Below are 27,718 nucleotides of genomic sequence, written 5' to 3'. Positions count from 1 at the left end.
ATTTTGCTTGTTTGTCGGATTTTGGGATGGACTCTTTGGCTTTGCTTTTCTTCTCCTCATTGGATTTTTCATGTTAAAAGTTGCAGAAGCCAGATGACAAGCTCATTTTGGTTCAACTTCAGCTACTGTGCATTGCATTGCCATGTAATGTAATGTAATGCAATGCTATCTATCTAGCTCTCCCTCTATACTTCCTTTTGGATAAACAGACATATTAGGCAAGCATTTTGGAGCTTTCACCTAAATAACTACAGGTGGTGAGATAAGCTGCACAATATAATTGACCTTTCAGTATATTGTTGCACACACACCATCTATTTAGCAAATGCCCTTGTTATCAACAGCAGCCTTTTAAACTCACCTGAGCTAACAGGTATGTGAGCTGGTTACTCTGCTGCGCTTAAAATTTCTTTTTTGGTTTGCTACAATGCCTTTTCTGAAACGTTGTCTCCCTCTGCTGGAACACTGACTTCTTTCATTTAATGCCTGCAGACTATAAAAGAGAAACCAACCCAAAAAGTTTGGTTGATTAGTCTGTGGCATTCTTTTAAACTGTTGCTTATGGCGGTCTCTGTGAGCTTCTCAGTGACATTCAGCCATCCAGGTATCCCGCCTGCAGTAGACGGAATGTGGCAATGGAACGCTGGCTGCGCGTGTCATAATAGGCTCTGAGCCTTTATATACCTGCGCACAGCAGCAGCCACCTTCAGTCTGCTGCTGGACAGCCAGCAGCAGCAGCAGCAGGAGAGGTAATTAATCAGCAACCCTCCTGCTAAGGGTAGACAGCTGCTCGTTCCACCCCCCCCCCGCCTTAATTGGTTCTCCTCCCTTCCAACGGTGTTGAGGCGGGTGGGAACAGCCGGGGGTTGAGGGTACTGTGCTAAAAGAGGTGGAGTTATGCAGATCTAAAACGCGTGGATTGCAGCAGCAGCAAGCCGAAAAGTGCAGGCATGTGAGGGATCTAGAGGTTGACAGCATGTCTTCTTAACGGGAGTCCAGGTGGCCATCTCCACAAATGGACTTTTCAGAATCCTTGGGTGGCACCGTAGTCGGAAACCAATTCTGGTTATCGCTTCTCGGCCTTTTGGCTAAGATCAAGTGTAGTATCTGTTCTTATCAGTTTAATATCTGATACGTCCCCTATCTGGGGACCATATATTAAATGGATTTTTAGAACAGGGAGATGGAAAAAGAGCTTGCTCTGTCCACTCCACGCATTGACCTGGTATTGCAGTATCTCCAGGACCGGTGCACCCCTTCTTTAATGCAGTTTCTAAAATCAGAAAGAATTGAATTCAATGCTTTTTGTTCATTTTGCTTGTTTGTCGGATTTTGGGATGGACTCTTTTGCTTTGCTTTTCTTCTCCTCATTGGATTTTTCATGTTAAAAGTTGCAGAAGCCAGATGACAAGCTCATTTTGGTTCAACTTCAGCAACTGTGCATTGCATTGCCATGTAATGTAATGTAATGCAATGCTATCTATCTAGCTCTCCCTCTATACTTCCTTTTGGATAAACAGACATATTAGGCAAGCATTTTGGAGCTTTCACCTAAATAACTACAGGTGGTGAGATAAGCTGCACAATATAATTGACCTTTCAGTATATTGTTGCACACACACCATCTATTTAGCAAATGCCCTTGTTATCAACAGCAGCCTTTTAAACTCACCTGAGCTAACAGGTATGTGAGCTGGTTACTCTGCTGCGCTTAAAATTTCTTTTTTGGTTTGCTACAATGCCTTTTCTGAAACGTTGTCTCCCTCTGCTGGAACACTGACTTCTTTCATTTAATGCCTGCAGACTATAAAAGAGAAACCAACCCAAAAAGTTTGGTTGATTAGTCTGTGGCATTCTTTTAAACTGTTGCTTATGGCGGTCTCTGTGAGCTTCTCAGTGACATTCAGCCATCCAGGTATCCCGCCTGCAGTAGACGGAATGTGGCAATGGAACGCTGGCTGCGCGTGTCATAATAGGCTCTGAGCCTTTATATACCTGCGCACAGCAGCAGCCACCTTCAGTCTGCTGCTGGACAACCAGCAGCAGCAGCAGCAGGAGAGGTAATTAATCAGCAACCCTCCTGCTAAGGGTAGACAGCTGCTCGTTCCACCCCCCTCCCCCCCCCCCCGCCTTAATTGGTTCTCCTCCCTTCCAACGGTGTTGAGGCGGGTGGGAACAGCCGGGGGTTGAGGGTACTGTGCTAAAAGAGGTGGAGTTATGCAGATCTAAAACGCGTGGATTGCAGCAGCAGCAAGCCGAAAAGTGCAGGCATGTGAGGGATCTAGAGGTTGACAGCATGTCTTCTTAACGGGAGTCCAGGTGGCCATCTCCACAAATGGACTTTTCAGAATCCTTGGGTGGCACCGTAGTCGGAAACCAATTCTGGTTATCGCTTCTCGGCCTTTTGGCTAAGATCAAGTGTAGTATCTGTTCTTATCAGTTTAATATCTGATACGTCCCCTATCTGGGGACCATATATTAAATGGATTTTTAGAACAGGGAGATGGAAAAAGAGCTTGCTCTGTCCACTCCACGCATTGACCTGGTATTGCAGTATCTCCAGGACCGGTGCACCCCTTCTTTAATGCAGTTTCTAAAATCAGAAAGAATTGAATTCAATGCTTTTTGTTCATTTTGCTTGTTTGTCGGATTTTGGGATGGACTCTTTGGCTTTGCTTTTCTTCTCCTCATTGGATTTTTCATGTTAAAAGTTGCAGAAGCCAGATGACAAGCTCATTTTGGTTCAACTTCAGCAACTGTGCATTGCATTGCCATGTAATGTAATGTAATGCAATGCTATCTATCTAGCTCTCCCTCTATACTTCCTTTTGGATAAACAGACATATTAGGCAAGCATTTTGGAGCTTTCACCTAAATAACTACAGGTGGTGAGATAAGCTGCACAATATAATTGACCTTTCAGTATATTGTTGCACACACACCATCTATTTAGCAAATGCCCTTGTTATCAACAGCAGCCTTTTAAACTCACCTGAGCTAACAGGTATGTGAGCTGGTTACTCTGCTGCGCTTAAAATTTCTTTTTTGGTTTGCTACAATGCCTTTTCTGAAACGTTGTCTCCCTCTGCTGGAACACTGACTTCTTTCATTTAATGCCTGCAGACTATAAAAGAGAAACCAACCCAAAAAGTTTGGTTGATTAGTCTGTGGCATTCTTTTAAACTGTTGCTTATGGCGGTCTCTGTGAGCTTCTCAGTGACATTCAGCCATCCAGGTATCCCGCCTGCAGTAGACGGAATGTGGCAATGGAACGCTGGCTGCGCGTGTCATAATAGGCTCTGAGCCTTTATATACCTGCGCACAGCAGCAGCCACGTTCAGTCTGCTGCTGGACAGCCAGCAGCAGCAGCAGCAGGAGAGGTAATTAATCAGCAACCCTCCTGCTAAGGGTAGACAGCTGCTCGTTCCACCCCCCCCCCGCCTTAATTGGTTCTCCTCCCTTCCAACGGTGTTGAGGCGGGTGGGAACAGCCGGGGGTTGAGGGTACTGTGCTAAAAGAGGTGGAGTTATGCAGATCTAAAACGCGTGGATTGCAGCAGCAGCAAGCCGAAAAGTGCAGGCATGTGAGGGATCTAGAGGTTGACAGCATGTCTTCTTAACGGGAGTCCAGGTGGCCATCTCCACAAATGGACTTTTCAGAATCCTTGGGTGGCACCGTAGTCGGAAACCAATTCTGGTTATCGCTTCTCGGCCTTTTGGCTAAGATCAAGTGTAGTATCTGTTCTTATCAGTTTAATATCTGATACGTCCCCTATCTGGGGACCATATATTAAATGGATTTTTAGAACAGGGAGATGGAAAAAGAGCTTGCTCTGTCCACTCCACGCATTGACCTGGTATTGCAGTATCTCCAGGACCGGTGCACCTCTTCTTTAATGCAGTTTCTAAAATCAGAAAGAATTGAATTCAATGCTTTTTGTTCATTTTGCTTGTTTGTCGGATTTTGGGATGGACTCTTTGGCTTTGCTTTTCTTCTCCTCATTGGATTTTTCATGTTAAAAGTTGCAGAAGCCAGATGACAAGCTCATTTTGGTTCAACTTCAGCAACTGTGCATTGCATTGCCATGTAATGTAATGTAATGCAATGCTATCTATCTAGCTCTCCCTCTATACTTCCTTTTGGATAAACAGACATATTAGGCAAGCATTTTGGAGCTTTCACCTAAATAACTACAGGTGGTGAGATAAGCTGCACAATATAATTGACCTTTCAGTATATTGTTGCACACACACCATCTATTTAGCAAATGCCCTTGTTATCAACAGCAGCCTTTTAAACTCACCTGAGCTAACAGGTATGTGAGCTGGTTACTCTGCTGCGCTTAAAATTTCTTTTTTGGTTTGCTACAATGCCTTTTCTGAAACGTTGTCTCCCTCTGCTGGAACACTGACTTCTTTCATTTAATGCCTGCAGACTATAAAAGAGAAACCAACCCAAAAAGTTTGGTTGATTAGTCTGTGGCATTCTTTTAAACTGTTGCTTATGGCGGTCTCTGTGAGCTTCTCAGTGACATTCAGCCATCCAGGTATCCCGCCTGCAGTAGACGGAATGTGGCAATGGAACGCTGGCTGCGCGTGTCATAATAGGCTCTGAGCCTTTATATACCTGCGCACAGCAGCAGCCACCTTCAGTCTGCTGCTGGACAGCCAGCAGCAGCAGCAGCAGGAGAGGTAATTAATCAGCAACCCTCCTGCTAAGGGTAGACAGCTGCTCGTTCCACCCCCCCCCCCGCCTTAATTGGTTCTCCTCCCTTCCAACGGTGTTGAGGCGGGTGGGAACAGCCGGGGGTTGAGGGTACTGTGCTAAAAGAGGTGGAGTTATGCAGATCTAAAACGCGTGGATTGCAGCAGCAGCAAGCCGAAAAGTGCAGGCATGTGAGGGATCTAGAGGTTGACAGCATGTCTTCTTAACGGGAGTCCAGGTGGCCATCTCCACAAATGGACTTTTCAGAATCCTTGGGTGGCACCGTAGTCGGAAACCAATTCTGGTTATCGCTTCTCGGCCTTTTGGCTAAGATCAAGTGTAGTATCTGTTCTTATCAGTTTAATATCTGATACGTCCCCTATCTGGGGACCATATATTAAATGGATTTTTAGAACAGGGAGATGGAAAAAGAGCTTGCTCTGTCCACTCCACGCATTGACCTGGTATTGCAGTATCTCCAGGACCGGTGCACCCCTTCTTTAATGCAGTTTCTAAAATCAGAAAGAATTGAATTCAATGCTTTTTGTTCATTTTGCTTGTTTGTCGGATTTTGGGATGGACTCTTTGGCTTTGCTTTTCTTCTCCTCATTGGATTTTTCATGTTAAAAGTTGCAGAAGCCAGATGACAAGCTCATTTTGGTTCAACTTCAGCAACTGTGCATTGCATTGCCATGTAATGTAATGTAATGCAATGCTATCTATCTAGCTCTCCCTCTATACTTCCTTTTGGATAAACAGACATATTAGGCAAGCATTTTGGAGCTTTCACCTAAATAACTACAGGTGGTGAGATAAGCTGCACAATATAATTGACCTTTCAGTATATTGTTGCACACACACCATCTATTTAGCAAATGCCCTTGTTATCAACAGCAGCCTTTTAAACTCACCTGAGCTAACAGGTATGTGAGCTGGTTACTCTGCTGCGCTTAAAATTTCTTTTTTGGTTTGCTACAATGCCTTTTCTGAAACGTTGTCTCCCTCTGCTGGAACACTGACTTCTTTCATTTAATGCCTGCAGACTATAAAAGAGAAACCAACCCAAAAAGTTTGGTTGATTAGTCTGTGGCATTCTTTTAAACTGTTGCTTATGGCGGTCTCTGTGAGCTTCTCAGTGACATTCAGCCATCCAGGTATCCCGCCTGCAGTAGACGGAATGTGGCAATGGAACGCTGGCTGCGCGTGTCATAATAGGCTCTGAGCCTTTATATACCTGCGCACAGCAGCAGCCACCTTCAGTCTGCTGCTGGACAGCCAGCAGCAGCAGCAGGAGAGGTAATTAATCAGCAACCCTCCTGCTAAGGGTAGACAGCTGCTCGTTCCACCCCCCCCCCGCCTTAATTGGTTCTCCTCCCTTCCAACGGTGTTGAGGCAGGTGGGAACAGCCGGGGGTTGAGGGTACTGTGCTAAAAGAGGTGGAGTTATGCAGATCTAAAACGCGTGGATTGCAGCAGCAGCAAGCCGAAAAGTGCAGGCATGTGAGGGATCTAGAGGTTGACAGCATGTCTTCTTAACGGGAGTCAGGGTGGCCATCTCCACAAATGGACTTTTCAGAATCCTTGGGTGGCACCGTAGTCGGAAACCAATTCTGGTTATCGCTTCTCGGCCTTTTGGCTAAGATCAAGTGTAGTATCTGTTCTTATCAGTTTAATATCTGATACGTCCCCTATCTGGGGACCATATATTAAATGGATTTTTAGAACAGGGAGATGGAAAAAGAGCTTGCTCTGTCCACTCCACGCATTGACCTGGTATTGCAGTATCTCCAGGACCGGTGCACCCCTTCTTTAATGCAGTTTCTAAAATCAGAAAGAATTGAATTCAATGCTTTTTGTTCATTTTGCTTGTTTGTCGGATTTTGGGATGGACTCTTTGGCTTTGCTTTTCTTCTCCTCATTGGATTTTTCATGTTAAAAGTTGCAGAAGCCAGATGACAAGCTCATTTTGGTTCAACTTCAGCAACTGTGCATTGCATTGCCATGTAATGTAATGTAATGCAATGCTATCTATCTAGCTCTCCCTCTATACTTCCTTTTGGATAAACAGACATATTAGGCAAGCATTTTGGAGCTTTCACCTAAATAACTACAGGTGGTGAGATAAGCTGCACAATATAATTGACCTTTCAGTATATTGTTGCACACACACCATCTATTTAGCAAATGCCCTTGTTATCAACAGCAGCCTTTTAAACTCACCTGAGCTAACAGGTATGTGAGCTGGTTACTCTGCTGCGCTTAAAATTTCTTTTTTGGTTTGCTACAATGCCTTTTCTGAAACGTTGTCTCCCTCCGCTGGAACACTGACTTCTTTCATTTAATGCCTGCAGACTATAAAAGAGAAACCAACCCAAAAAGTTTGGTTGATTAGTCTGTGGCATTCTTTTAAACTGTTGATTATGGCGGTCTCTGTGAGCTTCTCAGTGACATTCAGCCATCCAGGTATCCCGCCTGCAGTAGACGGAATGTGGCAATGGAACGCTGGCTGCGCGTGTCATAATAGGCTCTGAGCCTTTATATACCTGCGCACAGCAGCAGCCACCTTCAGTCTGCTGCTGGACAACCAGCAGCAGCAGCAGCAGGAGAGGTAATTAATCAGCAACCCTCCTGCTAAGGGTAGACAGCTGCTCGTTCCACCCCCCCCCCGCCTTAATTGGTTCTCCTCCCTTCCAACGGTGTTGAGGCGGGTGGGAACAGCCGGGGGTTGAGGGTACTGTGCTAAAAGAGGTGGAGTTATGCAGATCTAAAACGCGTGGATTGCAGCAGCAGCAAGCCGAAAAGTGCAGGCATGTGAGGGATCTAGAGGTTGACAGCATGTCTTCTTAACGGGAGTCCAGGTGGCCATCTCCACAAATGGACTTTTCAGAATCCTTGGGTGGCACCGTAGTCGGAAACCAATTCTGGTTATCGCTTCTCGGCCTTTTGGCTAAGATCAAGTGTAGTATCTGTTCTTATCAGTTTAATATCTGATACGTCCCCTATCTGGGGACCATATATTAAATGGATTTTTAGAACAGGGAGATGGAAAAAGAGCTTGCTCTGTCCACTCCACGCATTGACCTGGTATTGCAGTATCTCCAGGACCGGTGCACCCCTTCTTTAATGCAGTTTCTAAAATCAGAAAGAATTGAATTCAATGCTTTTTGTTCATTTTGCTTGTTTGTCGGATTTTGGGATGGACTCTTTGGCTTTGCTTTTCTTCTCCTCATTGGATTTTTCATGTTAAAAGTTGCAGAAGCCAGATGACAAGCTCATTTTGGTTCAACTTCAGCAACTGTGCATTGCATTGCCATGTAATGTAATGTAATGCAATGCTATCTATCTAGCTCTCCCTCTATACTTCCTTTTGGATAAACAGACATATTAGGCAAGCATTTTGGAGCTTTCACCTAAATAACTACAGGTGGTGAGATAAGCTGCACAATATAATTGACCTTTCAGTATATTGTTGCACACACACCATCTATTTAGCAAATGCCCTTGTTATCAACAGCAGCCTTTTAAACTCACCTGAGCTAACAGGTATGTGAGCTGGTTACTCTGCTGCGCTTAAAATTTCTTTTTTGGTTTGCTACAATGCCTTTTCTGAAACGTTGTCTCCCTCTGCTGGAACACTGACTTCTTTCATTTAATGCCTGCAGACTATAAAAGAGAAACCAACCCAAAAAGTTTGGTTGATTAGTCTGTGGCATTCTTTTAAACTGTTGCTTATGGCGGTCTCTGTGAGCTTCTCAGTGACATTCAGCCATCCAGGTATCCCGCCTGCAGTAGACGGAATGTGGCAATGGAACGCTGGCTGCGCGTGTCATAATAGGCTCTGAGCCTTTATATACCTGCGCACAGCAGCAGCCACCTTCAGTCTGCTGCTGGACAGCCAGCAGCAGCAGCAGGAGAGGTAATTAATCAGCAACCCTCCTGCTAAGGGTAGACAGCTGCTCGTTCCACCCCCCCCCCGCCTTAATTGGTTCTCCTCCCTTCCAACGGTGTTGAGGCAGGTGGGAACAGCCGGGGGTTGAGGGTACTGTGCTAAAAGAGGTGGAGTTATGCAGATCTAAAACGCGTGGATTGCAGCAGCAGCAAGCCGAAAAGTGCAGGCATGTGAGGGATCTAGAGGTTGACAGCATGTCTTCTTAACGGGAGTCAGGGTGGCCATCTCCACAAATGGACTTTTCAGAATCCTTGGGTGGCACCGTAGTCGGAAACCAATTCTGGTTATCGCTTCTCGGCCTTTTGGCTAAGATCAAGTGTAGTATCTGTTCTTATCAGTTTAATATCTGATACGTCCCCTATCTGGGGACCATATATTAAATGGATTTTTAGAACAGGGAGATGGAAAAAGAGCTTGCTCTGTCCACTCCACGCATTGACCTGGTATTGCAGTATCTCCAGGACCGGTGCACCCCTTCTTTAATGCAGTTTCTAAAATCAGAAAGAATTGAATTCAATGCTTTTTGTTCATTTTGCTTGTTTGTCGGATTTTGGGATGGACTCTTTGGCTTTGCTTTTCTTCTCCTCATTGGATTTTTCATGTTAAAAGTTGCAGAAGCCAGATGACAAGCTCATTTTGGTTCAACTTCAGCAACTGTGCATTGCATTGCCATGTAATGTAATGTAATGCAATGCTATCTATCTAGCTCTCCCTCTATACTTCCTTTTGGATAAACAGACATATTAGGCAAGCATTTTGGAGCTTTCACCTAAATAACTACAGGTGGTGAGATAAGCTGCACAATATAATTGACCTTTCAGTATATTGTTGCACACACACCATCTATTTAGCAAATGCCCTTGTTATCAACAGCAGCCTTTTAAACTCACCTGAGCTAACAGGTATGTGAGCTGGTTACTCTGCTGCGCTTAAAATTTCTTTTTTGGTTTGCTACAATGCCTTTTCTGAAACGTTGTCTCCCTCTGCTGGAACACTGACTTCTTTCATTTAATGCCTGCAGACTATAAAAGAGAAACCAACCCAAAAAGTTTGGTTGATTAGTCTGTGGCATTCTTTTAAACTGTTGATTATGGCGGTCTCTGTGAGCTTCTCAGTGACATTCAGCCATCCAGGTATCCCGCCTGCAGTAGACGGAATGTGGCAATGGAACGCTGGCTGCGCGTGTCATAATAGGCTCTGAGCCTTTATATACCTGCGCACAGCAGCAGCCACCTTCAGTCTGCTGCTGGACAACCAGCAGCAGCAGCAGCAGGAGAGGTAATTAATCAGCAACCCTCCTGCTAAGGGTAGACAGCTGCTCGTTCCACCCCCCCCCCCGCCTTAATTGGTTCTCCTCCCTTCCAACGGTGTTGAGGCGGGTGGGAACAGCCGGGGGTTGAGGGTACTGTGCTAAAAGAGGTGGAGTTATGCAGATCTAAAACGCGTGGATTGCAGCAGCAGCAAGCCGAAAAGTGCAGGCATGTGAGGGATCTAGAGGTTGACAGCATGTCTTCTTAACGGGAGTCAGGGTGGCCATCTCCACAAATGGACTTTTCAGAATCCTTGGGTGGCACCGTAGTCGGAAACCAATTCTGGTTATCGCTTCTCGGCCTTTTGGCTAAGATCAAGTGTAGTATCTGTTCTTATCAGTTTAATATCTGATACGTCCCCTATCTGGGGACCATATATTAAATGGATTTTTAGAACAGGGAGATGGAAAAAGAGCTTGCTCTGTCCACTCCACGCATTGACCTGGTATTGCAGTATCTCCAGGACCGGTGCACCCCTTCTTTAATGCAGTTTCTAAAATCAGAAAGAATTGAATTCAATGCTTTTTGTTCATTTTGCTTGTTTGTCGGATTTTGGGATGGACTCTTTGGCTTTGCTTTTCTTCTCCTCATTGGATTTTTCATGTTAAAAGTTGCAGAAGCCAGATGACAAGCTCATTTTGGTTCAACTTCAGCAACTGTGCATTGCATTGCCATGTAATGTAATGTAATGCAATGCTATCTATCTAGCTCTCCCTCTATACTTCCTTTTGGATAAACAGACATATTAGGCAAGCATTTTGGAGCTTTCACCTAAATAACTACAGGTGGTGAGATAAGCTGCACAATATAATTGACCTTTCAGTATATTGTTGCACACACACCATCTATTTAGCAAATGCCCTTGTTATCAACAGCAGCCTTTTAAACTCACCTGAGCTAACAGGTATGTGAGCTGGTTACTCTGCTGCGCTTAAAATTTCTTTTTTGGTTTGCTACAATGCCTTTTCTGAAACGTTGTCTCCCTCTGCTGGAACACTGACTTCTTTCATTTAATGCCTGCAGACTATAAAAGAGAAACCAACCCAAAAAGTTTGGTTGATTAGTCTGTGGCATTCTTTTAAACTGTTGCTTATGGCGGTCTCTCTGAGCTTCTCAGTGACATTCAGCCATCCAGGTATCCCGCCTGCAGTAGACGGAATGTGGCAATGGAACGCTGGCTGCGCGTGTCATAATAGGCTCTGAGCCTTTATATACCTGCGCACAGCAGCAGCCACGTTCAGTCTGCTGCTGGACAGCCAGCAGCAGCAGCAGCAGGAGAGGTAATTAATCAGCAACCCTCCTGCTAAGGGTAGACAGCTGCTCGTTCCACCCCCCCCCCGCCTTAATTGGTTCTCCTCCCTTCCAACGGTGTTGAGGCGGGTGGGAACAGCCGGGGGTTGAGGGTACTGTGCTAAAAGAGGTGGAGTTATGCAGATCTAAAACGCGTGGATTGCAGCAGCAGCAAGCCGAAAAGTGCAGGCATGTGAGGGATCTAGAGGTTGACAGCATGTCTTCTTAACGGGAGTCCAGGTGGCCATCTCCACAAATGGACTTTTCAGAATCCTTGGGTGGCACCGTAGTCGGAAACCAATTCTGGTTATCGCTTCTCGGCCTTTTGGCTAAGATCAAGTGTAGTATCTGTTCTTATCAGTTTAATATCTGATACGTCCCCTATCTGGGGACCATATATTAAATGGATTTTTAGAACAGGGAGATGGAAAAAGAGCTTGCTCTGTCCACTCCACGCATTGACCTGGTATTGCAGTATCTCCAGGACCGGTGCACCCCTTCTTTAATGCAGTTTCTAAAATCAGAAAGAATTGAATTCAATGCTTTTTGTTCATTTTGCTTGTTTGTCGGATTTTGGGATGGACTCTTTGGCTTTGCTTTTCTTCTCCTCATTGGATTTTTCATGTTAAAAGTTGCAGAAGCCAGATGACAAGCTCATTTTGGTTCAACTTCAGCAACTGTGCATTGCATTGCCATGTAATGTAATGTAATGCAATGCTATCTATCTAGCTCTCCCTCTATACTTCCTTTTGGATAAACAGACATATTAGGCAAGCATTTTGGAGCTTTCACCTAAATAACTACAGGTGGTGAGATAAGCTGCACAATATAATTGACCTTTCAGTATATTGTTGCACACACACCATCTATTTAGCAAATGCCCTTGTTATCAACAGCAGCCTTTTAAACTCACCTGAGCTAACAGGTATGTGAGCTGGTTACTCTGCTGCGCTTAAAATTTCTTTTTTGGTTTGCTACAATGCCTTTTCTGAAACGTTGTCTCCCTCTGCTGGAACACTGACTTCTTTCATTTAATGCCTGCAGACTATAAAAGAGAAACCAACCCAAAAAGTTTGGTTGATTAGTCTGTGGCATTCTTTTAAACTGTTGCTTATGGCGGTCTCTGTGAGCTTCTCAGTGACATTCAGCCATCCAGGTATCCCGCCTGCAGTAGACGGAATGTGGCAATGGAACGCCGGCTGCGCGTGTCATAATAGGCTCTGAGCCTTTATATACCTGCGCACAGCAGCAGCCACCTTCAGTCTGCTGCTGGACAGCCAGCAGCAGCAGCAGCAGGAGAGGTAATTAATCAGCAACCCTCCTGCTAAGGGTAGACAGCTGCTCGTTCCACCCCCCCCCCCGCCTTAATTGGTTCTCCTCCCTTCCAACGGTGTTGAGGCGGGTGGGAACAGCCGGGGGTTGAGGGTACTGTGCTAAAAGAGGTGGAGTTATGCAGATCTAAAACGCGTGGATTGCAGCAGCAGCAAGCCGAAAAGTGCAGGCATGTGAGGGATCTAGAGGTTGACAGCATGTCTTCTTAACGGGAGTCCAGGTGGCCATCTCCACAAATGGACTTTTCAGAATCCTTGGGTGGCACCGTAGTCGGAAACTAATTCTGGTTATCGCTTCTCGGCCTTTTGGCTAAGATCAAGTGTAGTATCTGTTCTTATCAGTTTAATATCTGATACGTCCCCTATCTGGGGACCATATATTAAATGGATTTTTAGAACAGGGAGATGGAAAAAGAGCTTGCTCTGTCCACTCCACGCATTGACCTGGTATTGCAGTATCTCCAGGACCGGTGCACCCCTTCTTTAATGCAGTTTCTAAAATCAGAAAGAATTGAATTCAATGCTTTTTGTTCATTTTGCTTGTTTGTCGGATTTTGGGATGGACTCTTTGGCTTTGCTTTTCTTCTCCTCATTGGATTTTTCATGTTAAAAGTTGCAGAAGCCAGATGACAAGCTCATTTTGGTTCAACTTCAGCAACTGTGCATTGCATTGCCATGTAATGTAATGTAATGCAATGCTATCTATCTAGCTCTCCCTCTATACTTCCTTTTGGATAAACAGACATATTAGGCAAGCATTTTGGAGCTTTCACCTAAATAACTACAGGTGGTGAGATAAGCTGCACAATATAATTGACCTTTCAGTATATTGTTGCACACACACCATCTATTTAGCAAATGCCCTTGTTATCAACAGCAGCCTTTTAAACTCACCTGAGCTAACAGGTATGTGAGCTGGTTACTCTGCTGCGCTTAAAATTTCTTTTTTGGTTTGCTACAATGCCTTTTCTGAAACGTTGTCTCCCTCTGCTGGAACACTGACTTCTTTCATTTAATGCCTGCAGACTATAAAAGAGAAACCAACCCAAAAAGTTTGGTTGATTAGTCTGTGGCATTCTTTTAAACTGTTGCTTATGGCGGTCTCTGTGAGCTTCTCAGTGACATTCAGCCATCCAGGTATCCCGCCTGCAGTAGACGGAATGTGGCAATGGAACGCCGGCTGCGCGTGTCATAATAGGCTCTGAGCCTTTATATACCTGCGCACAGCAGCAGCCACCTTCAGTCTGCTGCTGGACAGCCAGCAGCAGCAGCAGCAGGAGAGGTAATTAATCAGCAACCCTCCTGCTAAGGGTAGACAGCTGCTCGTTCCACCCCCCCCCCCGCCTTAATTGGTTCTCCTCCCTTCCAACGGTGTTGAGGCGGGTGGGAACAGCCGGGGGTTGAGGGTACTGTGCTAAAAGAGGTGGAGTTATGCAGATCTAAAACGCGTGGATTGCAGCAGCAGCAAGCCGAAAAGTGCAGGCATGTGAGGGATCTAGAGGTTGACAGCATGTCTTCTTAACGGGAGTCCAGGTGGCCATCTCCACAAATGGACTTTTCAGAATCCTTGGGTGGCACCGTAGTCGGAAACCAATTCTGGTTATCGCTTCTCGGCCTTTTGGCTAAGATCAAGTGTAGTATCTGTTCTTATCAGTTTAATATCTGATACGTCCCCTATCTGGGGACCATATATTAAATGGATTTTTAGAACAGGGAGATGGAAAAAGAGCTTGCTCTGTCCACTCCACGCATTGACCTGGTATTGCAGTATCTCCAGGACCGGTGCACCCCTTCTTTAATGCAGTTTCTAAAATCAGAAAGAATTGAATTCAATGCTTTTTGTTCATTTTGCTTGTTTGTCGGATTTTGGGATGGACTCTTTGGCTTTGCTTTTCTTCTCCTCATTGGATTTTTCATGTTAAAAGTTGCAGAAGCCAGATGACAAGCTCATTTTGGTTCAACTTCAGCAACTGTGCATTGCATTGCCATGTAATGTAATGTAATGCAATGCTATCTATCTAGCTCTCCCTCTATACTTCCTTTTGGATAAACAGACATATTAGGCAAGCATTTTGGAGCTTTCACCTAAATAACTACAGGTGGTGAGATAAGCTGCACAATATAATTGACCTTTCAGTATATTGTTGCACACACACCATCTATTTAGCAAATGCCCTTGTTATCAACAGCAGCCTTTTAAACTCACCTGAGCTAACAGGTATGTGAGCTGGTTACTCTGCTGCGCTTAAAATTTCTTTTTTGGTTTGCTACAATGCCTTTTCTGAAACGTTGTCTCCCTCTGCTGGAACACTGACTTCTTTCATTTAATGCCTGCAGACTATGAAAGAGAAACCAACCCAAAAAGTTTGGTTGATTAGTCTGTGGCATTCTTTTAAACTGTTGCTTATGGCGGTCTCTGTGAGCTTCTCAGTGACATTCAGCCATCCAGGTATCCCGCCTGCAGTAGACGGAATGTGGCAATGGAACGCCGGCTGCGCGTGTCATAATAGGCTCTGAGCCTTTATATACCTGCGCACAGCAGCAGCCACCTTCAGTCTGCTGCTGGACAGCCAGCAGCAGCAGCAGGAGAGGTAATTAATCAGCAACCCTCCTGCTAAGGGTAGACAGCTGCTCGTTCCACCACCCCCCCCGCCTTAATTGGTTCTCCTCCCTTCCAACGGTGTTGAGGCGGGTGGGAACAGCCGGGGGTTGAGGGTACTGTGCTAAAAGAGGTGGAGTTATGCAGATCTAAAACGCGTGGATTGCAGCAGCAGCAAGCCGAAAAGTGCAGCCATGTGAGGGATCTAGAGGTTGACAGCATGACTTCTTAACGGGAGTAAAGGTGGCCATCTCCACAAATGGACTTTTCAGAATCCTTGGGTGGCACCGTAGTCGGAAACCAATTCTGGTTATCGCTTCTCGGCCTTTTGGCTAAGATCAAGTGTAGTATCTGTTCTTATCAGTTTAATATCTGATACGTCCCCTATCTGGGGACCATATATTAAATGGATTTTTAGAACAGGGAGATGGAAAAAGAGCTTGCTCTGTCCACTCCACGCATTGACCTGGTATTGCAGTATCTCCAGGACCGGTGCACCCCTTCTTTAATGCAGTTTCTAAAATCAGAAAGAATTGAATTCAATGCTTTTTGTTCATTTTGCTTGTTTGTCGGATTTTGGGATGGACTCTTTGGCTTTGCTTTTCTTCTCCTCATTGGATTTTTCATGTTAAAAGTTGCAGAAGCCAGATGACAAGCTCATTTTGGTTCAACTTCAGCAACTGTGCATTGCATTGCCATGTAATGTAATGTAATGCAATGCTATCTATCTAGCTCTCCCTCTATACTTCCTTTTGGATAAACAGACATATTAGGCAAGCATTTTGGAGCTTTCACCTAAATAACTACAGGTGGTGAGATAAGCTGCACAATATAATTGACCTTTCAGTATATTGTTGCACACACACCATCTATTTAGCAAATGCCCTTGTTATCAACAGCAGCCTTTTAAACTCACCTGAGCTAACAGGTATGTGAGCTGGTTACTCTGCTGCGCTTAAAATTTCTTTTTTGGTTTGCTACAATGCCTTTTCTGAAACGTTGTCTCCCTCTGCTGGAACACTGACTTCTTTCATTTAATGCCTGCAGACTATAAAAGAGAAACCAACCCAAAAAGTTTGGTTGATTAGTCTGTGGCATTCTTTTAAACTGTTGCTTATGGCGGTCTCTGTGAGCTTCTCAGTGACATTCAGCCATCCAGGTATCCCGCCTGCAGTAGACGGAATGTGGCAATGGAACGCTGGCTGCGCGTGTCATAATAGGCTCTGAGCCTTTATATACCTGCGCACAGCAGCAGCCACCTTCAGTCTGCTGCTGGACAGCCAGCAGCAGCAGCAGCAGGAGAGGTAATTAATCAGCAACCCTCCTGCTAAGGGTAGACAGCTGCTCGTTCCACCCCCCCCCCCGCCTTAATTGGTTCTCCTCCCTTCCAACGGTGTTGAGGCGGGTGGGAACAGCCGGGGGTTGAGGGTACTGTGCTAAAAGAGGTGGAGTTATGCAGATCTAAAACGCGTGGATTGCAGCAGCAGCAAGCCGAAAAGTGCAGGCATGTGAGGGATCTAGAGGTTGACAGCATGTCTTCTTAACGGGAGTCCAGGTGGCCATCTCCACAAATGGACTTTTCAGAATCCTTGGGTGGCACCGTAGTCGGAAACCAATTCTGGTTATCGCTTCTCGGCCTTTTGGCTAAGATCAAGTGTAGTATCTGTTCTTATCAGTTTAATATCTGATACGTCCCCTATCTGGGGACCATATATTAAATGGATTTTTAGAACAGGGAGATGGAAAAAGAGCTTGCTCTGTCCACTCCACGCATTGACCTGGTATTGCAGTATCTCCAGGACCGGTGCACCCCTTCTTTAATGCAGTTTCTAAAATCAGAAAGAATTGAATTCAATGCTTTTTGTTCATTTTGCTTGTTTGTCGGATTTTGGGATGGACTCTTTGGCTTTGCTTTTCTTCTCCTCATTGGATTTTTCATGTTAAAAGTTGCAGAAGCCAGATGACAAGCTCATTTTGGTTCAACTTCAGCAACTGTGCATTGCATTGCCATGTAATGTAATGTAATGCAATGCTATCTATCTAGCTCTCCCTCTATACTTCCTTTTGGATAAACAGACATATTAGGCAAGCATTTTGGAGCTTTCACCTAAATAACTACAGGTGGTGAGATAAGCTGCACAATATAATTGACCTTTCAGTATATTGTTGCACACACACCATCTATTTAGCAAATGCCCTTGTTATCAACAGCAGCCTTTTAAACTCACCTGAGCTAACAGGTATGTGAGCTGGTTACTCTGCTGCGCTTAAAATTTCTTTTTTGGTTTGCTACAATGCCTTTTCTGAAACGTTGTCTCCCTCTGCTGGAACACTGACTTCTTTCATTTAATGCCTGCAGACTATAAAAGAGAAACCAACCCAAAAAGTTTGGTTGATTAGTCTGTGGCATTCTTTTAAACTGTTGCTTATGGCGGTCTCTGTGAGCTTCTCAGTGACATTCAGCCATCCAGGTATCCCGCCTGCAGTAGACGGAATGTGGCAATGGAACGCTGGCTGCGCGTGTCATAATGGGCTCTGAGCCTTTATATACCTGCGCACAGCAGCAGCCACCTTCAGTCTGCTGCTGGACAGCCAGCAGCAGCAGCAGCAGGAGAGGTAATTAATCAGCAACCCTCCTGCTAAGGGTAGACAGCTGCTCGTTCCACCCCCCCCCGCCTTAATTGGTTCTCCTCCCTTCCAACGGTGTTGAGGCGGGTGGGAACAGCCGGGGGTTGAGGGTACTGTGCTAAAAGAGGTGGAGTTATGCAGATCTAAAACGCGTGGATTGCAGCAGCAGCAAGCCGAAAAGTGCAGGCATGTGAGGGATCTAGAGGTTGACAGCATGTCTTCTTAACGGGAGTCCAGGTGGCCATCTCCACAAATGGACTTTTCAGAATCCTTGGGTGGCACCGTAGTCGGAAACCAATTCTGGTTATCGCTTCTCGGCCTTTTGGCTAAGATCAAGTGTAGTATCTGTTCTTATCAGTTTAATATCTGATACGTCCCCTATCTGGGGACCATATATTAAATGGATTTTTAGAACAGGGAGATGGAAAAAGAGCTTGCTCTGTCCATTCCACGCATTGACCTGGTATTGCAGTATCTCCAGGACCGGTGCACCCCTTCTTTAATGCAGTTTCTAAAATCAGAAAGAATTGAATTCAATGCTTTTTGTTCATTTTGCTTGTTTGTCGGATTTTGGGATGGACTCTTTGGCTTTGCTTTTCTTCTCCTCATTGGATTTTTCATGTTAAAAGTTGCAGAAGCCAGATGACAAGCTCATTTTGGTTCAACTTCAGCAACTGTGCATTGCATTGCCATGTAATGTAATGTAATGCAATGCTATCTATCTAGCTCTCCCTCTATACTTCCTTTTGGATAAACAGACATATTAGGCAAGCATTTTGGAGCTTTCACCTAAATAACTACAGGTGGTGAGATAAGCTGCACAATATAATTGACCTTTCAGTATATTGTTGCACACACACCATCTATTTAGCAAATGCCCTTGTTATCAACAGCAGCCTTTTAAACTCACCTGAGCTAACAGGTATGTGAGCTGGTTACTCTGCTGCGCTTAAAATTTCTTTTTTGGTTTGCTACAATGCCTTTTCTGAAACGTTGTCTCCCTCTGCTGGAACACTGACTTCTTTCATTTAATGCCTGCAGACTATAAAAGAGAAACCAACCCAAAAAGTTTGGTTGATTAGTCTGTGGCATTCTTTTAAACTGTTGCTTATGGCGGTCTCTGTGAGCTTCTCAGTGACATTCAGCCATCCAGGTATCCCGCCTGCAGTAGACGGAATGTGGCAATGGAACGCTGGCTGCGCGTGTCATAATAGGCTCTGAGCCTTTATATACCTGCGCACAGCAGCAGCCACCTTCAGTCTGCTGCTGGACAGCCAGCAGCAGCAGCAGCAGGAGAGGTAATTAATCAGCAACCCTCCTGCTAAGGGTAGACAGCTGCTCGTTCCACCCCCCCCCCGCCTTAATTGGTTCTCCTCCCTTCCAACGGTGTTGAGGCGGGTGGGAACAGCCGGGGGTTGAGGGTACTGTGCTAAAAGAGGTGGAGTTATGCAGATCTAAAACGCGTGGATTGCAGCAGCAGCAAGCCGAAAAGTGCAGGCATGTGAGGGATCTAGAGGTTGACAGCATGTCTTCTTAACGGGAGTCCAGGTGGCCATCTCCACAAATGGACTTTTCAGAATCCTTGGGTGGCACCGTAGTCGGAAACCAATTCTGGTTATCGCTTCTCGGCCTTTTGGCTAAGATCAAGTGTAGTATCTGTTCTTATCAGTTTAATATCTGATACGTCCCCTATCTGGGGACCATATATTAAATGGATTTTTAGAACAGGGAGATGGAAAAAGAGCTTGCTCTGTCCACTCCACGCATTGACCTGGTATTGCAGTATCTCCAGGACCGGTGCACCCCTTCTTTAATGCAGTTTCTAAAATCAGAAAGAATTGAATTCAATGCTTTTTGTTCATTTTGCTTGTTTGTCGGATTTTGGGATGGACTCTTTGGCTTTGCTTTTCTTCTCCTCATTGGATTTTTCATGTTAAAAGTTGCAGAAGCCAGATGACAAGCTCATTTTGGTTCAACTTCAGCAACTGTGCATTGCATTGCCATGTAATGTAATGTAATGCAATGCTATCTATCTAGCTCTCCCTCTATACTTCCTTTTGGATAAACAGACATATTAGGCAAGCATTTTGGAGCTTTCACCTAAATAACTACAGGTGGTGAGATAAGCTGCACAATATAATTGACCTTTCAGTATATTGTTGCACACACACCATCTATTTAGCAAATGCCCTTGTTATCAACAGCAGCCTTTTAAACTCACCTGAGCTAACAGGTATGTGAGCTGGTTACTCTGCTGCGCTTAAAATTTCTTTTTTGGTTTGCTACAATGCCTTTTCTGAAACGTTGTCTCCCTCTGCTGGAACACTGACTTCTTTCATTTAATGCCTGCAGACTATAAAAGAGAAACCAACCCAAAAAGTTTGGTTGATTAGTCTGTGGCATTCTTTTAAACTGTTGCTTATGGCGGTCTCTGTGAGCTTCTCAGTGACATTCAGCCATCCAGGTATCCCGCCTGCAGTAGACGGAATGTGGCAATGGAACGCTGGCTGCGCGTGTCATAATAGGCTCTGAGCCTTTATATACCTGCGCACAGCAGCAGCCACCTTCAGTCTGCTGCTGGACAGCCAGCAGCAGCAGCAGCAGGAGAGGTAATTAATCAGCAACCCTCCTGCTAAGGGTAGACAGCTGCTCGTTCCACCCCCCCCCCCCGCCTTAATTGGTTCTCCTCCCTTCCAACGGTGTTGAGGCGGGTGGGAACAGCCGGGGGTTGAGGGTACTGTGCTAAAAGAGGTGGAGTTATGCAGATCTAAAACGCGTGGATTGCAGCAGCAGCAAGCCGAAAAGTGCAGGCATGTGAGGGATCTAGAGGTTGACAGCATGTCTTCTTAACGGGAGTCCAGGTGGCCATCTCCACAAATGGACTTTTCAGAATCCTTGGGTGGCACCGTAGTCGGAAACCAATTCTGGGTATCGCTTCTCGGCCTTTTGGCTAAGATCAAGTGTAGTATCTGTTCTTATCAGTTTAATATCTGATACGTCCCCTATCTGGGGACCATATATTAAATGGATTTTTAGAACAGGGAGATGGAAAAAGAGCTTGCTCTGTCCACTCCACGCATTGACCTGGTATTGCAGTATCTCCAGGACCGGTGCACCCCTTCTTTAATGCAGTTTCTAAAATCAGAAAGAATTGAATTCAATGCTTTTTGTTCATTTTGCTTGTTTGTCGGATTTTGGGATGGACTCTTTGGCTTTGCTTTTCTTCTCCTCATTGGATTTTTCATGTTAAAAGTTGCAGAAGCCAGATGACAAGCTCATTTTGGTTCAACTTCAGCAACTGTGCATTGCATTGCCATGTAATGTAATGTAATGCAATGCTATCTATCTAGCTCTCCCTCTATACTTCCTTTTGGATAAACAGACATATTAGGCAAGCATTTTGGAGCTTTCACCTAAATAACTACAGGTGGTGAGATAAGCTGCACAATATAATTGACCTTTCAGTATATTGTTGCACACACACCATCTATTTAGCAAATGCCCTTGTTATCAACAGCAGCCTTTTAAACTCACCTGAGCTAACAGGTATGTGAGCTGGTTACTCTGCTGCGCTTAAAATTTCTTTTTTGGTTTGCTACAATGCCTTTTCTGAAACGTTGTCTCCCTCTGCTGGAACACTGACTTCTTTCATTTAATGCCTGCAGACTATAAAAGAGAAACCAACCCAAAAAGATTGGTTGATTAGTCTGTGGCATTCTTTTAAACTGTTGCTTATGGCGGTCTCTGTGAGCTTCTCAGTGACATTCAGCCATCCAGGTATCCCGCCTGCAGTAGACGGAATGTGGCAATGGAACGCTGGCTGCGCGTGTCATAATAGGCTCTGAGCCTTTATATACCTGCGCACAGCAGCAGCCACCTTCAGTCTGCTGCTGGACAGCCAGCAGCAGCAGCAGCAGGAGAGGTAATTAATCAGCAACCCTCCTGCTAAGGGTAGACAGCTGCTCGTTCCACCCCCCCCCCGCCTTAATTGGTTCTCCTCCCTTCCAACGGTGTTGAGGCGGGTGGGAACAGCCGGGGGTTGAGGGTACTGTGCTAAAAGAGGTGGAGTTATGCAGATCTAAAACGCGTGGATTGCAGCAGCAGCAAGCCGAAAAGTGCAGGCATGTGAGGGATCTAGAGGTTGACAGCATGTCTTCTTAACGGGAGTCCAGGTGGCCATCTCCACAAATGGACTTTTCAGAATCCTTGGGTGGCACCGTAGTCGGAAACCAATTCTGGTTATCGCTTCTCGGCCTTTTGGCTAAGATCAAGTGTAGTATCTGTTCTTATCAGTTTAATATCTGATACGTCCCCTATCTGGGGACCATATATTAAATGGATTTTTAGAACAGGGAGATGGAAAAAGAGCTTGCTCTGTCCACTCCACGCATTGACCTCGTATTGCAGTATCTCCAGGACCGGTGCACACCTTCTTTAATGCAGTTTCTAAAATCAGAAAGAATTGAATTCAATGCTTTTTGTTCATTTTGCTTGTTTGTCGGATTTTGGGATGGACTCTTTGGCTTTGCTTTTCTTCTCCTCATTGGATTTTTCATGTTAAAAGTTGCAGAAGCCAGATGACAAGCTCATTTTGGTTCAACTTCAGCAACTGTGCATTGCATTGCCATGTAATGTAATGTAATGCAATGCTATCTATCTAGCTCTCCCTCTATACTTCCTTTTGGATAAACAGACATATTAGGCAAGCATTTTGGAGCTTTCACCTAAATAACTACAGGTGGTGAGATAAGCTGCACAATATAATTGACCTTTCAATATATTGTTGCACACACACCATCTATTTAGCAAATGCCCTTGTTATCAACAGCAGCCTTTTAAACTCACCTGAGCTAACAGGTATGTGAGCTGGTTACTCTGCTGCGCTTAAAATTTCTTTTTTGGTTTGCTACAATGCCTTTTCTGAAACGTTGTCTCCCTCTGCTGGAACACTGACTTCTTTCATTTAATGCCTGCAGACTATAAAAGAGAAACCAGCCCAAAAAGTTTGGTTGATTAGTCTGTGGCATTCTTTTAAACTGTTGCTTATGGCGGTCTCTGTGAGCTTCTCAGTGACATTCAGCCATCCAGGTATCCCGCCTGCAGTAGACGGAATGTGGCAATGGAACGCTGGCTGCGCGTGTCATAATAGGCTCTGAGCCTTTATATACCTGCGCACAGCAGCAGCCACCTTCAGTCTGCTGCTGGACAGCCAGCAGCAGCAGCAGCAGGAGAGGTAATTAATCAGCAACCCTCCTGCTAAGGGTAGACAGCTGCTCGTTCCACCCCCCACCCCCGCCTTAATTGGTTCTCCTCCCTTCCAACGGTGTTGAGGCGGGTGGGAACAGCCGGGGGTTGAGGGTACTGTGCTAAAAGAGGTGGAGTTATGCAGATCTAAAACGCGTGGATTGCAGCAGCAGCAAGCCGAAAAGTGCAGGCATGTGAGGGATCTAGAGGTTGACAGCATGTCTTCTTAACGGGAGTCCAGGTGGCCATCTCCACAAATGGACTTTTCAGAATCCTTGGGTGGCACCGTAGTCGGAAACCAATTCTGGTTATCGCTTCTCGGCCTTTTGGCTAAGATCAAGTGTAGTATCTGTTCTTATCAGTTTAATATCTGATACGTCCCCTATCTGGGGACCATATATTAAATGGATTTTTAGAACAGGGAGATGGAAAAAGAGCTTGCTCTGTCCACTCCACGCATTGACCTGGTATTGCAGTATCTCCAGGACCGGTGCACCCCTTCTTTAATGCAGTTTCTAAAATCAGAAAGAATTGAATTCAATGCTTTTTGTTCATTTTGCTTGTTTGTCGGATTTTGGGATGGACTCTTTGGCTTTGCTTTTCTTCTCCTCATTGGATTTTTCATGTTAAAAGTTGCAGAAGCCAGATGACAAGCTCATTTTGGTTCAACTTCAGCAACTGTGCATTGCATTGCCATGTAATGTAATGTAATGCAATGCTATCTATCTAGCTCTCCCTCTATACTTCCTTTTGGATAAACAGACATATTAGGCAAGCATTTTGGAGCTTTCACCTAAATAACTACAGGTGGTGAGATAAGCTGCACAATATAATTGACCTTTCAGTATATTGTTGCACACACACCATCTATTTAGCAAATGCCCTTGTTATCAACAGCAGCCTTTTAAACTCACCTGAGCTAACAGGTATGTGAGCTGGTTACTCTGCTGCGCTTAAAATTTCTTTTTTGGTTTGCTACAATGCCTTTTCTGAAACGTTGTCTCCCTCTGCTGGAACACTGACTTCTTTCATTTAATGCCTGCAGACTATAAAAGAGAAACCAACCCAAAAAGTTTGGTTGATTAGTCTGTGGCATTCTTTTAAACTGTTGCTTATGGCGGTCTCTGTGAGCTTCTCAGTGACATTCAGCCATCCAGGTATCCCGCCTGCAGTAGACGGAATGTGGCAATGGAACGCTGGCTGCGCGTGTCATAATAGGCTCTGAGCCTTTATATACCTGCGCACAGCAGCAGCCACCTTCAGTCTGCTGCTGGACAGCCAGCAGCAGCAGCAGCAGGAGAGGTAATTAATCAGCAACCCTCCTGCTAAGGGTAGACAGCTGCTCGTTCCACCCCCCCCTCCCCGCCTTAATTGGTTCTCCTCCCTTCCAACGGTGTTGAGGCGGGTGGGAACAGCCGGGGGTTGAGGGTACTGTGCTAAAAGAGGTGGAGTTATGCAGATCTAAAACGCGTGGATTGCAGCAGCAGCAAGCCGAAAAGTGCAGGCATGTGAGGGATCTAGAGGTTGACAGCATGTCTTCTTAACGGGAGTCCAGGTGGCCATCTCCACAAATGGACTTTTCAGAATCCTTGGGTGGCACCGTAGTCGGAAACCAATTCTGGTTATCGCTTCTCGGCCTTTTGGCTAAGATCAAGTGTAGTATCTGTTCTTATCAGTTTAATATCTGATACGTCCCCTATCTGGGGACCATATATTAAATGGATTTTTAGAACAGGGAGATGGAAAAAGAGCTTGCTCTGTCCACTCCACGCATTGACCTGGTATTGCAGTATCTCCAGGACCGGTGCACCCCTTCTTTAATGCAGTTTCTAAAATCAGAAAGAATTGAATTCAATGCTTTTTGTTCATTTTGCTTGTTTGTCGGATTTTGGGATGGACTCTTTGGCTTTGCTTTTCTTCTCCTCATTGGATTTTTCATGTTGAAAGTTGCAGAAGCCAGATGACAAGCTCATTTTGGTTCAACTTCAGCAACTGTGCATTGCATTGCCATGTAATGTAATGTAATGCAATGCTATCTATCTAGCTCTCCCTCTATACTTCCTTTTGGATAAACAGACATATTAGGCAAGCATTTTGGAGCTTTCACCTAAATAACTACAGGTGGTGAGATAAGCTGCACAATATAATTGACCTTTCAGTATATTGTTGCACACACACCATCTATTTAGCAAATGCCCTTGTTATCAACAGCAGCCTTTTAAACTCACCTGAGCTAACAGGTATGTGAGCTGGTTACTCTGCTGCGCTTAAAATTTCTTTTTTGGTTTGCTACAATGCCTTTTCTGAAACGTTGTCTCCCTCTGCTGGAACACTGACTTCTTTCATTTAATGCCTGCAGACTATAAAAGAGAAACCAACCCAAAAAGTTTGGTTGATTAGTCTGTGGCATTCTTTTAAACTGTTGCTTATGGCGGTCTCTGTGAGCTTCTCAGTGACATTCAGCCATCCAGGTATCCCGCCTGCAGTAGACGGAATGTGGCAATGGAACGCTGGCTGCGCGTGTCATAATAGGCTCTGAGCCTTTATATACCTGCGCACAGCAGCAGCCACCTTCAGTCTGCTGCTGGACAGCCAGCAGCAGCAGCAGCAGGAGAGGTAATTAATCAGCAACCCTCCTGCTAAGGGTAGACAGCTGCTCGTTCCACCCCCCCCTCCCCGCCTTAATTGGTTCTCCTCCCTTCCAACGGTGTTGAGGCGGGTGGGAACAGCCGGGGGTTGAGGGTACTGTGCTAAAAGAGGTGGAGTTATGCAGATCTAAAACGCGTGGATTGCAGCAGCAGCAAGCCGAAAAGTGCAGGCATGTGAGGGATCTAGAGGTTGACAGCATGTCTTCTTAACGGGAGTCCAGGTGGCCATCTCCACAAATGGACTTTTCAGAATCCTTGGGTGGCACCGTAGTCGGAAACCAATTCTGGTTATCGCTTCTCGGCCTTTTGGCTAAGATCAAGTGTAGTATCTGTTCTTATCAGTTTAATATCTGATACGTCCCCTATCTGGGGACCATATATTAAATGGATTTTTAGAACAGGGAGATGGAAAAAGAGCTTGCTCTGTCCACTCCACGCATTGACCTGGTATTGCAGTATCTCCAGGACCGGTGCACCCCTTCTTTAATGCAGTTTCTAAAATCAGAAAGAATTGAATTCAATGCTTTTTGTTCATTTTGCTTGTTTGTCGGATTTTGGGATGGACTCTTTGGCTTTGCTTTTCTTCTCCTCATTGGATTTTTCATGTTAAAAGTTGCAGAAGCCAGATGACAAGCTCATTTTGGTTCAACTTCAGCAACTGTGCATTGCATTGCCATGTAATGTAATGTAATGCAATGCTATCTATCTAGCTCTCCCTCTATACTTCCTTTTGGATAAACAGACATATTAGGCAAGCATTTTGGAGCTTTCACCTAAATAACTACAGGTGGTGAGATAAGCTGCACAATATAATTGACCTTTCAGTATATTGTTGCACACACACCATCTATTTAGCAAATGCCCTTGTTATCAACAGCAGCCTTTTAAACTCACCTGAGCTAACAGGTATGTGAGCTGGTTACTCTGCTGCGCTTAAAATTTCTTTTTTGGTTTGCTACAATGCCTTTTCTGAAACGTTGTCTCCCTCTGCTGGAACACTGACTTCTTTCATTTAATGCCTGCAGACTATAAAAGAGAAACCAACCCAAAAAGTTTGGTTGATTAGTCTGTGGCATTCTTTTAAACTGTTGCTTATGGCGGTCTCTGTGAGCTTCTCAGTGACATTCAGCCATCCAGGTATCCCGCCTGCAGTAGACGGAATGTGGCAATGGAACGCTGGCTGCGCGTGTCATAATAGGCTCTGAGCCTTTATATACCTGCGCACAGCAGCAGCCACCTTCAGTCTGCTGCTGGACAGCCAGCAGCAGCAGCAGCAGGAGAGGTAATTAATCAGCAACCCTCCTGCTAAGGGTAGACAGCTGCTCGTTCCACCCCACCCCGCCTTAATTGGTTCTCCTCCCTTCCAACGGTGTTGAGGCGGGTGGGAACAGCCGGGGGTTGAGGGTACTGTGCTAAAAGAGGTGGAGTTATGCAGATCTAAAACGCGTGGATTGCAGCAGCAGCAAGCCGAAAAGTGCAGGCATGTGAGGGATCTAGAGGTTGACAGCATGTCTTCTTAACGGGAGTCCAGGTGGCCATCTCCACAAATGGACTTTTCAGAATCCTTGGGTGGCACCGTAGTCGGAAACCAATTCTGGTTATCGCTTCTCGGCCTTTTGGCTAAGATCAAGTGTAGTATCTGTTCTTATCAGTTTAATATCTGATACGTCCCCTATCTGGGGACCATATATTAAATGGATTTTTAGAACAGGGAGATGGAAAAAGAGCTTGCTCTGTCCACTCCATGCATTGACCTGGTATTGCAGTATCTCCAGGACTGGTGCACCCCTTCTTTAATGCAGTTTCTAAAATCAGAAAGAATTGAATTCAATGCTTTTTGTTCATTTTGCTTGTTTGTCGGATTTTGGGATGGACTCTTTGGCTTTGCTTTTCTTCTCCTCATTGGATTTTTCATGTTAAAAGTTGCAGAAGCCAGATGACAAGCTCATTTTGGTTCAACTTCAGCAACTGTGCATTGCATTGCCATGTAATGTAATGTAATGCAATGCTATCTAT

The 27,718-nt window shown here is 45.1% G+C and overlaps 21 non-coding genes across 21 annotated transcripts; all 21 read left to right on the top strand.

Moving 5' to 3' along the window:
* Nucleotides 1-1,068: 1,068 nt before the first annotated feature.
* LOC141186728 (U2 spliceosomal RNA) lies at nucleotides 1,069-1,259 on the top strand. Its single transcript, XR_012260979.1, has one exon. It is a non-coding gene; the product is annotated as a U2 spliceosomal RNA (small nuclear RNA).
* Nucleotides 1,260-2,388: 1,129 nt separating this feature from the next.
* Nucleotides 2,389-2,579, top strand: LOC141186726 (U2 spliceosomal RNA). The gene has a single exon (XR_012260977.1). It is a non-coding gene; the product is annotated as a U2 spliceosomal RNA (small nuclear RNA).
* A 1,120-nt stretch (nucleotides 2,580-3,699) lies between these two features.
* On the top strand, nucleotides 3,700-3,890 carry LOC141191188 (U2 spliceosomal RNA). The gene has a single exon (XR_012265187.1). It is a non-coding gene; the product is annotated as a U2 spliceosomal RNA (small nuclear RNA).
* A 1,121-nt stretch (nucleotides 3,891-5,011) lies between these two features.
* Nucleotides 5,012-5,202, top strand: LOC141186725 (U2 spliceosomal RNA). Its single transcript, XR_012260976.1, has one exon. It is a non-coding gene; the product is annotated as a U2 spliceosomal RNA (small nuclear RNA).
* Nucleotides 5,203-6,319: 1,117 nt separating this feature from the next.
* Nucleotides 6,320-6,510, top strand: LOC141186723 (U2 spliceosomal RNA). Its single transcript, XR_012260975.1, has one exon. It is a non-coding gene; the product is annotated as a U2 spliceosomal RNA (small nuclear RNA).
* Nucleotides 6,511-7,630: 1,120 nt separating this feature from the next.
* On the top strand, nucleotides 7,631-7,821 carry LOC141186722 (U2 spliceosomal RNA). Its single transcript, XR_012260974.1, has one exon. It is a non-coding gene; the product is annotated as a U2 spliceosomal RNA (small nuclear RNA).
* A 1,117-nt stretch (nucleotides 7,822-8,938) lies between these two features.
* On the top strand, nucleotides 8,939-9,129 carry LOC141186721 (U2 spliceosomal RNA). Its single transcript, XR_012260973.1, has one exon. It is a non-coding gene; the product is annotated as a U2 spliceosomal RNA (small nuclear RNA).
* Nucleotides 9,130-10,250: 1,121 nt separating this feature from the next.
* Nucleotides 10,251-10,441, top strand: LOC141186720 (U2 spliceosomal RNA). Its single transcript, XR_012260972.1, has one exon. It is a non-coding gene; the product is annotated as a U2 spliceosomal RNA (small nuclear RNA).
* Nucleotides 10,442-11,561: 1,120 nt separating this feature from the next.
* LOC141186719 (U2 spliceosomal RNA) lies at nucleotides 11,562-11,752 on the top strand. The gene has a single exon (XR_012260971.1). It is a non-coding gene; the product is annotated as a U2 spliceosomal RNA (small nuclear RNA).
* Nucleotides 11,753-12,873: 1,121 nt separating this feature from the next.
* LOC141186718 (U2 spliceosomal RNA) lies at nucleotides 12,874-13,064 on the top strand. The gene has a single exon (XR_012260970.1). It is a non-coding gene; the product is annotated as a U2 spliceosomal RNA (small nuclear RNA).
* A 1,121-nt stretch (nucleotides 13,065-14,185) lies between these two features.
* LOC141186717 (U2 spliceosomal RNA) lies at nucleotides 14,186-14,376 on the top strand. Its single transcript, XR_012260969.1, has one exon. It is a non-coding gene; the product is annotated as a U2 spliceosomal RNA (small nuclear RNA).
* A 1,118-nt stretch (nucleotides 14,377-15,494) lies between these two features.
* LOC141186716 (U2 spliceosomal RNA) lies at nucleotides 15,495-15,685 on the top strand. The gene has a single exon (XR_012260968.1). It is a non-coding gene; the product is annotated as a U2 spliceosomal RNA (small nuclear RNA).
* A 1,121-nt stretch (nucleotides 15,686-16,806) lies between these two features.
* On the top strand, nucleotides 16,807-16,997 carry LOC141186714 (U2 spliceosomal RNA). Its single transcript, XR_012260966.1, has one exon. It is a non-coding gene; the product is annotated as a U2 spliceosomal RNA (small nuclear RNA).
* Nucleotides 16,998-18,116: 1,119 nt separating this feature from the next.
* LOC141184319 (U2 spliceosomal RNA) lies at nucleotides 18,117-18,307 on the top strand. Its single transcript, XR_012259085.1, has one exon. It is a non-coding gene; the product is annotated as a U2 spliceosomal RNA (small nuclear RNA).
* Nucleotides 18,308-19,427: 1,120 nt separating this feature from the next.
* LOC141186712 (U2 spliceosomal RNA) lies at nucleotides 19,428-19,618 on the top strand. The gene has a single exon (XR_012260965.1). It is a non-coding gene; the product is annotated as a U2 spliceosomal RNA (small nuclear RNA).
* A 1,122-nt stretch (nucleotides 19,619-20,740) lies between these two features.
* On the top strand, nucleotides 20,741-20,931 carry LOC141186711 (U2 spliceosomal RNA). The gene has a single exon (XR_012260964.1). It is a non-coding gene; the product is annotated as a U2 spliceosomal RNA (small nuclear RNA).
* Nucleotides 20,932-22,051: 1,120 nt separating this feature from the next.
* On the top strand, nucleotides 22,052-22,242 carry LOC141185471 (U2 spliceosomal RNA). Its single transcript, XR_012260131.1, has one exon. It is a non-coding gene; the product is annotated as a U2 spliceosomal RNA (small nuclear RNA).
* Nucleotides 22,243-23,364: 1,122 nt separating this feature from the next.
* On the top strand, nucleotides 23,365-23,555 carry LOC141186710 (U2 spliceosomal RNA). Its single transcript, XR_012260963.1, has one exon. It is a non-coding gene; the product is annotated as a U2 spliceosomal RNA (small nuclear RNA).
* A 1,123-nt stretch (nucleotides 23,556-24,678) lies between these two features.
* Nucleotides 24,679-24,869, top strand: LOC141186709 (U2 spliceosomal RNA). The gene has a single exon (XR_012260962.1). It is a non-coding gene; the product is annotated as a U2 spliceosomal RNA (small nuclear RNA).
* A 1,123-nt stretch (nucleotides 24,870-25,992) lies between these two features.
* On the top strand, nucleotides 25,993-26,183 carry LOC141186708 (U2 spliceosomal RNA). Its single transcript, XR_012260961.1, has one exon. It is a non-coding gene; the product is annotated as a U2 spliceosomal RNA (small nuclear RNA).
* A 1,119-nt stretch (nucleotides 26,184-27,302) lies between these two features.
* Nucleotides 27,303-27,493, top strand: LOC141184423 (U2 spliceosomal RNA). The gene has a single exon (XR_012259180.1). It is a non-coding gene; the product is annotated as a U2 spliceosomal RNA (small nuclear RNA).
* The last annotated feature ends 225 nt before the right edge of the window (nucleotides 27,494-27,718 follow it).

Source organism: Phyllobates terribilis, unplaced genomic scaffold (assembly GCF_046119375.1).
Source record: "Phyllobates terribilis strain yellow unplaced genomic scaffold, ASM4611937v1 Scaffold_40__1_contigs__length_11209783, whole genome shotgun sequence".
Taxonomy (NCBI): domain Eukaryota; kingdom Metazoa; phylum Chordata; class Amphibia; order Anura; family Dendrobatidae; genus Phyllobates; species Phyllobates terribilis.
Note: the sequence above shows the minus strand (reverse complement) of the source record. Positions and strands in the feature narration are given on the sequence as shown.